The following is a 12,285-nucleotide window of genomic DNA, read 5'->3' on the forward strand; positions in this document are numbered from 1 at the left end:
AGTGGGGAGTATGTTCCACGGCCGGTTCCATCAGGTACTTAAGCTTACCGATTACTATATTCTCGGCATGTGGTTAGTACGTTCAAAAGCTTAACCACCACTACCACACACCGCAGCCTTATCCATTTTCACTAAACAGACGAGGTATCACAAGTACAACAACCCCGTCCGTAAACCTTATATTGCAGTGTGTAGTAAGCATTCAACTCCTATGAGCTCGCGAGTGACAGGAAATCACTCGACTTCTACCGAACCATTAGCATAGCCAACTAGCGAGCTACACATACTAGTGTTCAAGTATAGGTACCTAGGATCATGCAACTAAGGTTCCAAATAATTTCTACAACTTAAATGCACAAATAAAATAGGGATATAAACAGTTGCATAAGTTTAAAATAGGTAGGACATGCTCCGGGGCTTGCCTTCCTGAGCGGAGCTAGCCTTGGGCTCTTCTGAACTCTAGTTCAGGTCTTCAGTGATTTCAGTTAGGTTAACTTGAGCTTCACGCTGCTCACTCTCGGACTCCGGCACCAGCTCGTACGTACCGTCGGCGAGAGTAGTCAAATCTACACGAATGCATATGCGTGAGTTGTGGTGATAGTAACAATCTTAATTTAATTCACTATAGAGTTGTAAAATATTTTTACATCTCCTTGGGCAATCATTTATAGAGTATTATCTATATTAACTATTTCTTATTAAGTAAGTGGGGGTTTTGTTATTTTTAGAAAAGTTATTTTCAAGTGCAAGCATGGAATATTTAAATCAGCTGATGGGTATAGCTTCTGAAGATGAAATTTTTATGGAGAGTCAATTACTTAATTAAAAACTTGACATAAAATTTTCAGCTATTTTCACTGAGCATGCTAATTATTAAAAATGCATTAAACAGCCACTGCTAGGATTAAGATTCATTTATACAGAATAAATCCTACAAGTAAAGATACTTAAATTTTTATTGAGTTCTCCTAAACTTATGTTAAGTCTACTGTAAAAATTTCAGATTTAAATAATCATTAAAAAAGGCATGAAAAATAGCACAATATATAGCTACATGGATCAAAACCAAATTCCACAGACTGTTATAGCAAGTTCCAGAGTGTCAACTTTTACCAGAATGGTTATAAACTAAAATTTAACCACTAGGAAAAGTATTAGAATTTTTCATGTGCAAGAACTATTTTTCATGATTTAATGTATCTATCCTCACCAAAAATCCTTTGGTCCAGTTGATTTAACTAAAAATTCTCAAACTTTTTTTGTAGACTCTGGGAACGAAAATACAGGTACTTCAAAAGTTTGAACCCATGCAACATGTCATAAAAGCTTGGATAAATAAAACTATCTATCCTAGGCATACACCAAGATTTAAATAAACTGATAGCTAGGCATGTCAACTATCCACAAAACTTTTACACAAGGCTATTCATCTAACATGTAACCCACTAACCAAAAATGGCTAACAGATCAGGCTTGTAACTTGAGATCTAATAAAAGGTATATTTTATTTTTATTTTAAATGAAGCAAAAACTATTGAGCAAATGAAAAAGTGCATGTAGCAAAAGTTGTATATCTCTTTGCAAAGATTCCAGAACAGTTGAGTTTGCATTTTTCTGATTTTTCTACGATTTTTTAATGAATTTACAAGTTTGCTGTTTTTCAAAACTAAAGAAAAAGGAAACGGAAACTTGCATCTAGGCCCCTGGAACAATTTCGGGGTTCACAGACATGCCCCTGGCCGGCGTTGGAACTGAGGAGGAGGCGGCGGCGGCGTTTCCCGGCGAGGGAGCTCACCGGCGGCGAGGGAAAGTGGGGGAAAGGCAAGAGGGAGGCGAGCTCTACCCCTGGGCGGCTCGGGTTGATCTCGGGGGTGGCCGGAGGCGGCTTGCCGGCGTAGCAGTGAGGAGGGGACTGGGCGCTCGCACAAGGGAAGTAGGGCGTCAAACTCTACAACTTTTGTTTTGGGCAAAAGTTCATTTGGGCTAAGGTGTGAGAGTTGACTTTTTGGTTTAATTAAACGGATTTCTGACTTTTAAGTAATTTGAAAATTGGGGGGGGGGGTTAACTTGTCATTTCACATTAATTGCAGGTTTAAATAGTGATAAACACCGGAGGTGTCACAACCTACCCCCTTAAAAGAATCTCGTCCCGAGATTCAGATAAGCAAGCTAAGTGCAGAAAAGAGGTGTATCTCCAGTTGAATTCAGAAAACCGGGGAAATTTTGTTTTAGGTAGCTTTCAGTTTCCCAGGTAGCTTCCTCTTCGGTATGGTGACTCCATTGAATCTTGTACATTTTAACTGATTTTCTTCGAGTGACCCTTTCCTTTTGATCAAGAACCTTGATAGGATACTCGACATAAGAGAGATCTGGTTCTACCAATATTTCTGTTTGTTCAATGATCTCGGTGGGAACTCGAACATATTTCTTGAGTTGAGAAACTTGGAAAACATCATGTACTGCTGTAAGTCGAGGAGGAAGTCGCAGTCTATAGGCTACGGGTCCACAAATCTCAGTGATTTCATAAGGGCCAACATATCGGGGAGCTAATTTGCCCTTTACTCCGAATCTCTGCACACCCTTGGTTGGCGAGATTCGAAGATAGACATGATCACCCACTTCAAATTGCAAAGGGTCTCTCCTTTTATCAAAATAACTCTTTTGTCTAGATTGGGCGGCCTTTAGATTCTCTTGTATTACCCTTACTTTCTCTTCTGCCTCTGTTACGAGATCGTGTCCGAATACCACTCGTTCTCCGACTTGCGACCAGCTCAAAGGGGTACGACACCGTCGACCATATAAGGCCTCAAATGGTGCCATTTTCAAACTCTCTTGGTAACTATTGTTGTATGAGAACTCCGCTAGAGCTAGACATTTGTCCCAACTCTTGTCATAATGAATGACACAAGCTCTTAACATGTCCTTCAGGATTTGGTTCACCCTCTCAGTTTGTCCATCAGTTTGTGGGTGATAAGCTGAGCTTCGAATCAATTTTGTCCCAAGAGATGCTTGCAACTGTTCCCAAAAGCGTGCAACGAACTGTGTTCCACGATCAGAAATGATTGTCCTGGGTACCCCATGCAAGCAAACAATGCGATCGAGATAGATCTCAGCATACTTCTTGGCAGTGTAAGTAGTATGTACCGGAATGAAATGTGCCGTCTTGGTGAGTCTATCCACTATAACCCAAATGGAATCGTGCTTCTGGGATGTGTTGGGTAATCCAACAGTGAAGTCCATACTTATGTCTTCCCATTTCCACGATGGGATGGGCAGAGGTTGAAGCAAACCGGCTACTCTCAAGTGGCTGGCTTTTACTCTCTGGCAGGTGTCACATTCCGAGACATATTTAGCAATTTCTCTTTTCATCCTTGTCCACCAGAAATTTTGTCTAAGATCCTGGTACATCTTGGTACTGACCGGGTGAATAGAAAATTTGGAAAGATGTGCCTCGTCGAGAATTTGCTTCCGAAGATCATGATTTTTCAGAACAACTAAACGACTTTCAAACCATAGGATTCCGTTATGGTCTTGACGAAAACACTTATACTTCCTTTCCCCTTGAGAGAGTTTTTGTTTAATGATGCCCACACCTTTATCATGTAATTGGGCCATAATGATTTTATCATGAAGAGTTGGTTCAACTGAGATGTGATTTAAGGTGCCTTGGGGAATCATTTCCAACTGGAGCTTCCTCATCTCATGACAGAGGGTTTCAGAATAGGATCCCACGGATAGGCAATGGCAATGAGCTTTGCGACTTAGTGCATCTGCTACAATATTAGCCTTGCCTGGGTGATAGTGCACCTCAAGGTCATAATCCTTGATTAATTCTAGCCACCGTCTTTGTCTCATATTCAGGTCAGCTTGAGTGAAGATATATTTGAGACCTTTGTGATCGGTGTAGATATTGCAATGAGTACCCATAAGATAATGCCTCCATATCTTGAGAGCGTGAATGACAGCTGCTAATTCAAGGTCGTGAGTAGGATAATTCTGTTCATGGGGTCGAAGAGCTCGTGACGCATAAGCGATAACTCTATTGTCTTGCATGAGCACACAACCAAGACCAGTACCCGACGCGTCACAATACACGTCAAAAGACTTGGTATTATCATGTTGAGCTAAGAGAGGCGTTGTAGTCAACTGCTCCCTTAGGGTGTGAAAAGCCTTTTCACATTTTTCATCCCACACAAATTTTACTCCTTTCTCCAACAGTTCAGTCATCGGCTTAGCAATTCTGGAGAAATCCGGAATGAATCGGCGATAATACCCGGCTAAACCAAGAAAACTGCGAATCTGATGTACGGAGGTAGGAGGTTTCAAGTCCATCACCTCTTGCACTTTGCTAGGATCCACAGCTATGCCTTTGCTGGAAATAGTGTGGCCCAAGAATTTCACACTATCTAGCCAGAATTCACACTTGGAAAATTTAGCATAGAGCTGATGGTCCCGAAGACATTGGAGAACAATGCGCAGGTGCTTAGCATGGTCTTCCTCATTCTTGGAATAAATAAGGATGTCATCAATGAAAACCACGACGAACTTGTCAAGCTCAGGCATGAATACCGAGTTCATGAGATACATGAAGTAGGCAGGTGCATTTGTGAGACCAAAAGACATGACTAAATATTCATAGAGTCCATATCTTGTGGAGAAGGCGGTTTTAGGAATATCACATGGACGAATCTTGATCTGATGATAGCCAGAGCGAAGATCAATCTTTGAGAAAATCCTAGCTCCAGCCAGTTGATCGAAGAGAACATCAATGCGGGGAAGTGGATATTTGTTTTTAATTATCACCGCATTGAGAGGTCGGTAGTCCACACACAACCTCAAACTATCATCCTTTTTCTTTACAAAGAGAGCTGGACAACCCCATGGTGATGCACTAGGACGAATGAAGCCTTTGTCCAGAAGCTCTTGAAGTTGAATTTTTAACTCGGCCAATTCCTTAGGGGGCATTCTGTATGGTCTCTTTGAAATAGGGGCAGTGCCTGGCTGTTGTTCAATAATAAACTCAATCTCTCTATCTGGTGGCATTCCTGGCAAGTCATCCAGGAAAACATCGGTGTACTCGCATACCACAGGAATTTTTTCTAGTTTGGATGCGCTCATGGCAAATGCACAAGAATTAATACACTCTCGGAATGGTAAATAGAGGGTAGTGGCTCCATGTTTTGGTGAATTTAGTTCAACAGCTCTGGCGGGAATATCTATTATAACCCCATGCTGAGCCATCCAATTCATCCCCAAGATGATATCTATACCCTCAAGTGGTAGGAGTATAAGGTCGGTGTTAATGATTAGGCTACCCAACTTGATTGGCACAAGTCGTATTATTTGGTTTGAAGCAATTTTACCCCCTGGGGTTGATATCATGTATGACCCTTTCATGTGAAGAAAATCCAAACCCACTTTTGCACCAATAAAGCTATGTGATGCACCCGAATCAAATAATATAACTGCAGGCTTGTTGTGGATAGAGAATGTACCCGTCATCACTGGTGCGCCCTCAGGAAGTTCTGCAAGGGTGGTGAAATTGATGCGTCCTTGCCTGACCTGAATAGTCTGCCTTCTGCCCTTGTTCTTGTTGTTCTGATTAGAGCCTTGGCCCTGGTTTTGTCGCTTGGGTTGCAGGCACTCACGGGCGAAATGAGTTGAGCTCCCACAATTGAAGCAACGATTTCCCTCACTGGGACGGGCTGGCTGTGGAGCAGTTGGCCTTGGGCCAGTTAACTGAGGAACATGGAAACGTGCAACGCTCTGCTGCAGTGGGGGCCTGATAACCCAACGCCCTGGCTGAGGGGCTTTCTGAGGAATCTGGGGTGCAACATTATGCACTATGTGATACCTTTGTGGCTGCGCACTAGAGGGTCTAGCTGGTGCCTTCCTCTTTTTCTCAGCACGGTGAGCCATGATACAGTCTTCTTGAGTGAGTGCGAGATTAACCAGCTCATTGTATGTGTCGACCTTAATGGGGTTTAGCCGTTCCTTGATCTTGGTATTTAATCCTCTACGAAAACGATCACGCTTCTTAGCATCGGTGTCAGCACGATAGCCCGCGTACTGACAGAGATTGTTAAAAGCTTGGGCATATTGGATAACTGTGCGAGTCTCTTGAGTAAGAGCCAGGAACTCATTCAGCTTCCTTTCCATGAGTCCTTCTGTAATATGGTGACCCTTGAATGTAGTCTTGAATTCATCCCAAGTGACAAGGTGATCAGCTGGGAGCATGCTAAGGTAGTTATCCCACCAAAAACGCGTCGAACCGCGAAGCTGTTGCGCAGCAAAGCGAGCCTTGTTTTGCTCTGAGCATGGCACCAGAAGTAGTGAAAACTTGGACTCGATTGTGCGAATCCAAGCATCCGCATCCAGTGGCTCTTCTGTCTTGTTGAACAGAGAGGGCTGAGTTGCCAAGAATTCCGGGTAACCAGCAGCTTGAGGTTGATGAACATTGGGTCCACCCCGCTGCTGTTGCTATTGTTGTTGTCCCTGGACGAGTTGACGGAGTAACTCGGTTTGGGCGGCCAGATATTCCGCAAAGTTGGGTGGCGGTGGTGGCGGCTGCTGCGATCCGCTACCATTCGCGTTCCCGAAACCCTCAGGGTTGCCACGTGTCATTCCCACCATCTAGAACAGCAAATTCTCTCATTAGTATGGTGATATATGACTTCCCCAAAGTACAGAAGGGTAAGCGCGGAAAAGTAGAACTGGAATGATTATGATAACAACAGGGACAGCAACGCGGTTCGTTACAAGAAAATCCATAACTTGCACTCTGTTCATCGAAATGCACCAAATTTTTACAGCAGATAGATAATTTATCATACTACAACTTTGGTATTCAACTCCAAGGCTAAATCGACAGTTAAGGTGGCCGAAAAATGCAATTTCTGCCTCTGTCCAGTCTGCTTTTCAGCATGCCGAGGTACACTGTTCGGACCATAACTTTTGGCACACAAGTCTAATGATACTGAATTTTTGTGAGCACCTAGATAATGAAATTTACAACAACTTTGGTATTCAACACACAGCCCAGAAATGCAAGGAAACATGGATACAAATTTAGACAAGTTTCTGCAGCGATAGATTCAACTGCAATTAAACCATTACAACCATCCATCAAGTTCTTAGCCAATGCCTAAGCGATTAAGGTACTTTTACATATGAGCGGCACTCATTACAAAAGCAAGGTACTCAACTCTTAGTTAGCCTATTACATCACCATCCAAAAGTTAGGCTACCCTATAGAGGAGTATGCGCGAAAGACTACTTAAGACATCATCTAAAAGTCGTCCAGGTTGTTGACTGAAGACTCGCTCCTCACTGGTGAGTGAGCTCCCGGAAGTGGTGGCAGGGGCACTCCAGACGTAGTGTCAAGTCCTGAGATACCCTGAACCTCCTGGGGCTCCTCCTCCACGGCCTCGGGCTGGGCCTGCTGAGCCTCCAACATTTCAATGTGATCCAAGGCATCATTCAGCTGAACCTGTTGGGCGGTGAACTGCTGCTCCAGAAGTGCAAAGTCAGCGTCCCTCCCATCCAAGAGAACATCACGCTCCTCAACTAGACCCTCAAGTTGGCCAACATGGGCATCAAGATCCCTGATCTGCTCGTTCTTAGCAATCACTATCTCATGGCTGGTCCGTGCAGAAGCAATGATCTGGGCCATGGCTTTGGCCTGTAAGGTCTGCAAGTGGTAGAGTGCATTCATGCACTTCACTGACATGGAGATAGTCTCTGCAGCTCTGTTCTGCTGAAGGTACCCAGTGTGTCTGACCCGACTAAGCCAGTTAGGGTCATTGGGCTGCTCTGCTGGGAAGAGGCCAATAGGGGCTAGTGTGACAGCTGCATAATTCTTTTCGCAAAACTTATTGAGCGCTGTCATGGCTGCAATTTCCCAAGTGTCAACCAGACGGTGGCCAACTACCTCCAGCTCCAAGGAAGCCCAGTGAGCGGGAAAAGGGTGGGGAGCATGAGTCATGCGCACGCGACAGCGCGCAACTCCCATCTCATGGAACTCCTCGCCCACATAGCGCGGGGGACTGGGATATCCGGCATCGCGCATCACTTCCCAAAGAATGGAGGGAAAACCCTGCCAGTGTGTGCACTCGGAGTGTGCACGCCCATCCTCATCAAACACCAGGAGAGCAGGGGCAGCCATCTGTACAAAAGATGTGCACAAGTGAGTGATGGTTAAAACAGATTTTGGGTAGTGCACGAAAATGAGTATAACTGAAAACACAGAGCTCTAAAAATTCTCAAAATTTGCAGGAGCATTCCTAAGGTTCTTAGTCACAACTTTTCTAGTCAACTCAAGAGCTAGATCAGAGCCTAAGATGGTCCTATTCTTAGAGTTTTCCTTTGCTGTCTGCCCAGAATTTTTAGTGACCAGAGATCTAGTAAAATGGGTGCTGAGGACAAACAACTAAGCCAAAAATTACCAAATTTTTACAGAAGCTCGGTGAGTAAATTTTGCACAAGTTTTGTGTTGAACACATCTGCAGAAAACATTTCTAGGAAGGCCTAACAATTCATGCAACCCAAGTGCTCCAAGCTGACAGAAAAACAGGGTGTCAAAGTTTCTAGTGTACCCCACTGTATACTAATCGAAAAATTCTCAAATTTAAACAGAAGCTAGTAGATAAGTTTTGGAGCAAAATTATCCACTTGAACTTCAACAGATAAAGTCATCTACCATGTCAAATAAATTCATCTTCCAGGATATAGCAGAAAATGACAGATTTCTAGATAGACCTTAATCGAGAGAAGATACCGTGCTCACGTGCAAACCTTAACATTCCCGACTAACCCACATCTATTTTCATTGGCTTTCAAATTTATGAGCATGATGCATGCACGACCTAATCGTCCTCACAAGGAAAACAATTGCCAAATAGCTTTGGACTTACGGGGTTAGCACCGGTGGCATGGCATAATTTACGTCTCTCCATATATATATATATATATATATATATATATAGCCGAGTTTTTAACCGTTCTTAACTTACGTAATCACGGTTAGTGTACCTGCAGAAAATTGACAGATATATATTCATTGAACCTTTCATGCCAGCACACATGAAAGCGTTCCCATACATTACCGCTCACTATAGAAGCGGCATCCATGCGTCCAACACTGCATGGATAGTGCTCATACGCTACCGGGGCGACGTATTCACAGTTTCTTTTACTCCCAATATAATCGACCGATGGTCAGTATATTGGCAGCAGCTCAAGTAGGCCACTGCTTTAGCGCAGCGTTCGGTTCGCATCACCGACGGGAAGGTCAGACTCTCTCAGCTGACTGAGTATACTTTACTCCCAATATAGTCAACTAATAGTTGATATATTGGCAGCACCTCAAGTAAGCCACTGCTTGAGGGCAGCGTTCGGCTCGCATCACCGACGGGAAGGTCAAACTCTCTCAGTTGACTGAGGATCCTTACCGTCTTACCTTAGCGTGGGTGCGTCATTACATAATCTAAAGTACTGAATTTAAAGTACAGAAAGAAATGTGCTGGAAGTCAGTCATAAATAAACCATAAGTTAGATAGCCACCTAGTAACTCCCATAATTTTTCCCTAGGGCTTTACGTACTATGCACGATACTTAACGAACCAACGTATTTTCCAAACGCGATTGTGTGGCTAAGTTTTAAGGAAAACTTTTGAAATCTAGTCGCACTCTCAGGTGTGCGCTTTGTTCGGCTCTGATACCAGCTATGGCAGTACTGCCCAAATTAATCCGGCTCAAGTGCGCTAACCATCACCTTAAAGGTAATCCCGGCTAACACGCACTTCAAACGGAATAATCCGGCAGGGCTGTCGGGTAAAGTCCCGAAGGATCCACCTGAGCATCGATCGAACCCAAAGCTTACATGCAACCCACACGAAGGTGAGTCCAGAGAGTACAACATTTCACAGATACATTATATTACAGAGTCTTAATTATTACAAATCAAGTTCGAAATCTCCGAAAGGTACTTGAAGTTCAAATTGAAAGTAGTTCAGAGTTCACTGCAGCGGAAATAAAGCGAGTACTAGACGACGATATAAGATGTCATGATGAAGCCCGTACATGACATCACTCGGCATTGTCATCGTTAGCTGGAGTCGTATCCCACTCCACCGACCAACCAGGAGGTAAAACACACGGCCAGGTCAAACTAGCTATATGATCTTCAAACGTATCACCTGAAAACAAAACAAAGTGGAGCCACAAGCAAGGCTGACTATTCTAATAATCAGCAAGGCTTACCTGTCACACCCGGTTTATAAAAGGACATAAACCGAGCAATCATATACGTGCCAGGATCAAGTCACACGTATATACAACAGAATGAACAGTATATCACAGCACATATCACGAATAAGACATAATAAAGCGAATACGAATGTAATTTATTACATTAATGACAAAATGTCTGATACAGCGGAAGCGAAGTACAAAATACGATAAAGACTCTCCGAAGCTGAAGCAGGGCGCCATAGGGACGTCGACCGGGAGACAAACGCCTAGAAGTCCTCGTAGTCCTGGTAGCGCTGAGCGAACTCCCTCGCGGTTACGCCTTACCAACGAGATTATTTGTAACGGCCTCGTAGTGAGTCGCTAGTCATCTCACCTAAGGAAGTGTGATGAACAACTAGCGTAGCTCACGACTTGTGGGTAAAGATGTGCAACCTCTGCAGAGTGTAAAACTGGTATACTAGCTGTGCTCACGGTCATGAGCGGCCCAGATCCTCCTTTTGATTAGTGGGGTTGTCTCCTTCCGACGAGGGAGGTGCCTCTCGGGGTTACCTTGGTGGCTTGGTTTTGGTTGGGTTCTCAATAGTAACATGTTTAATTTTGATTAATTACTATGTAACTGGGTTAATGGTAATTCATCAACTCATAGTAAATAGCTTTAATAAAATTTTGCCAACACTTAAAAGCTAATGCAGTTGAGTCAGCCAACCTTAGAGCCTCATAGTTTGTGTTATACTTGTTGAGTACAAGTTGTGTACTCACTCTTGCCTCTTCTCTACTTTTTCCTCTTGGCCACACTACTGCTGCTCAGTTCCTGCCGACACGAGGGAGTTCGCTCAGCGCTACCAGGACTACAAGGACTTCTAGGTGTTCGTCTCCCAGTCGACGTCCCTGTGGCGCCCTGCTTCAGTTTCGGAGAGTCTTTCATCGTATTTGTACTTCGCTTCCGCTGTATCAGACAATTTTGTCATTATTGTAATAAATAACATTCGTATTCGCTTTATTATATCTTTTTACGTGATATGTGCTGTGATATACTGTTCATTCTGTTGTATATACGTGTGACTTGATCCTGGCACGTATATGATTGCTCGGTTTGTCCTTTTATAAACCGGGTGTTACAGAGTGGTATCAGAGCACTTAGGATCCTTTCTCTTCTGGATGGTCTGTAGCTCGTCGACCCATGGAGAGTCAAGGAAAAGGGAATCCTCTGCTAGCTGCTCTTGATGAGACATCTTTCTCTTTGTACTGGAGAGCAACCTCTGGTTCCTTCTAGTTGTGGCTTCATCTTCAGTCGCACGAACTTGACGACAAGGAACGCCATAGAATTGGCAACACGGGCAAGCTTTCTCACCATTCTTCGATTGGTATGTTGTTTGCGAGAACTGATCTTGTACCGTTGTCGGTTGCTTCACGGAAACTGTTGCATGAACACTATCACCCATTGCGCGGTCTCCAAGGCCTTTTTGTTCTGCCGACATCTGAGCTAGGGCAAAGAGGAAACACAGATTGGTAAGGTCAAGGAAGAGAGAAAAACTCCAGATAGGTGTTACATAAATCCAGGAAAAAGGAACTATAGCATAACTCTTCTGCCTCATCTGAGAGATTCTCGAATTCTCCTGTACTATCTGTAGGCCAGGGTGTCACATCCCTACCCCCTTACAGACGTCGGTGAATCCTGGAATGTCACACCCTCTTCGCGCTATCCTTCTTCTCAACAAGCAAGACAGAAGCCCAAGGCATGATAAGGTAGAGAGGATAGAGTGGATGGTTTTACCCCCAACGATCTAACTCATTTTATTCATTAATTCAAATTTAACTTAAGAGATGATTTACATTTGAACAAGTTTAACAACTACACTATGCAATCAACCAAAAAATCCAAATCAAACATTTGCATAATAACAAGCATACAAATTCTACACTTTAGCCGAGTTTAACACACAACTCGACTAACACAACACGTCGCAGAACGTTCTATCGTGATATTATAAAGGGGTCATCTAGCTTATACCTATGATGGTCAGTCGACTTACT

This window comes from Panicum virgatum, chromosome 6K, assembly GCF_016808335.1.
Source record: "Panicum virgatum strain AP13 chromosome 6K, P.virgatum_v5, whole genome shotgun sequence".
Classification (NCBI taxonomy): domain Eukaryota; kingdom Viridiplantae; phylum Streptophyta; class Magnoliopsida; order Poales; family Poaceae; genus Panicum; species Panicum virgatum.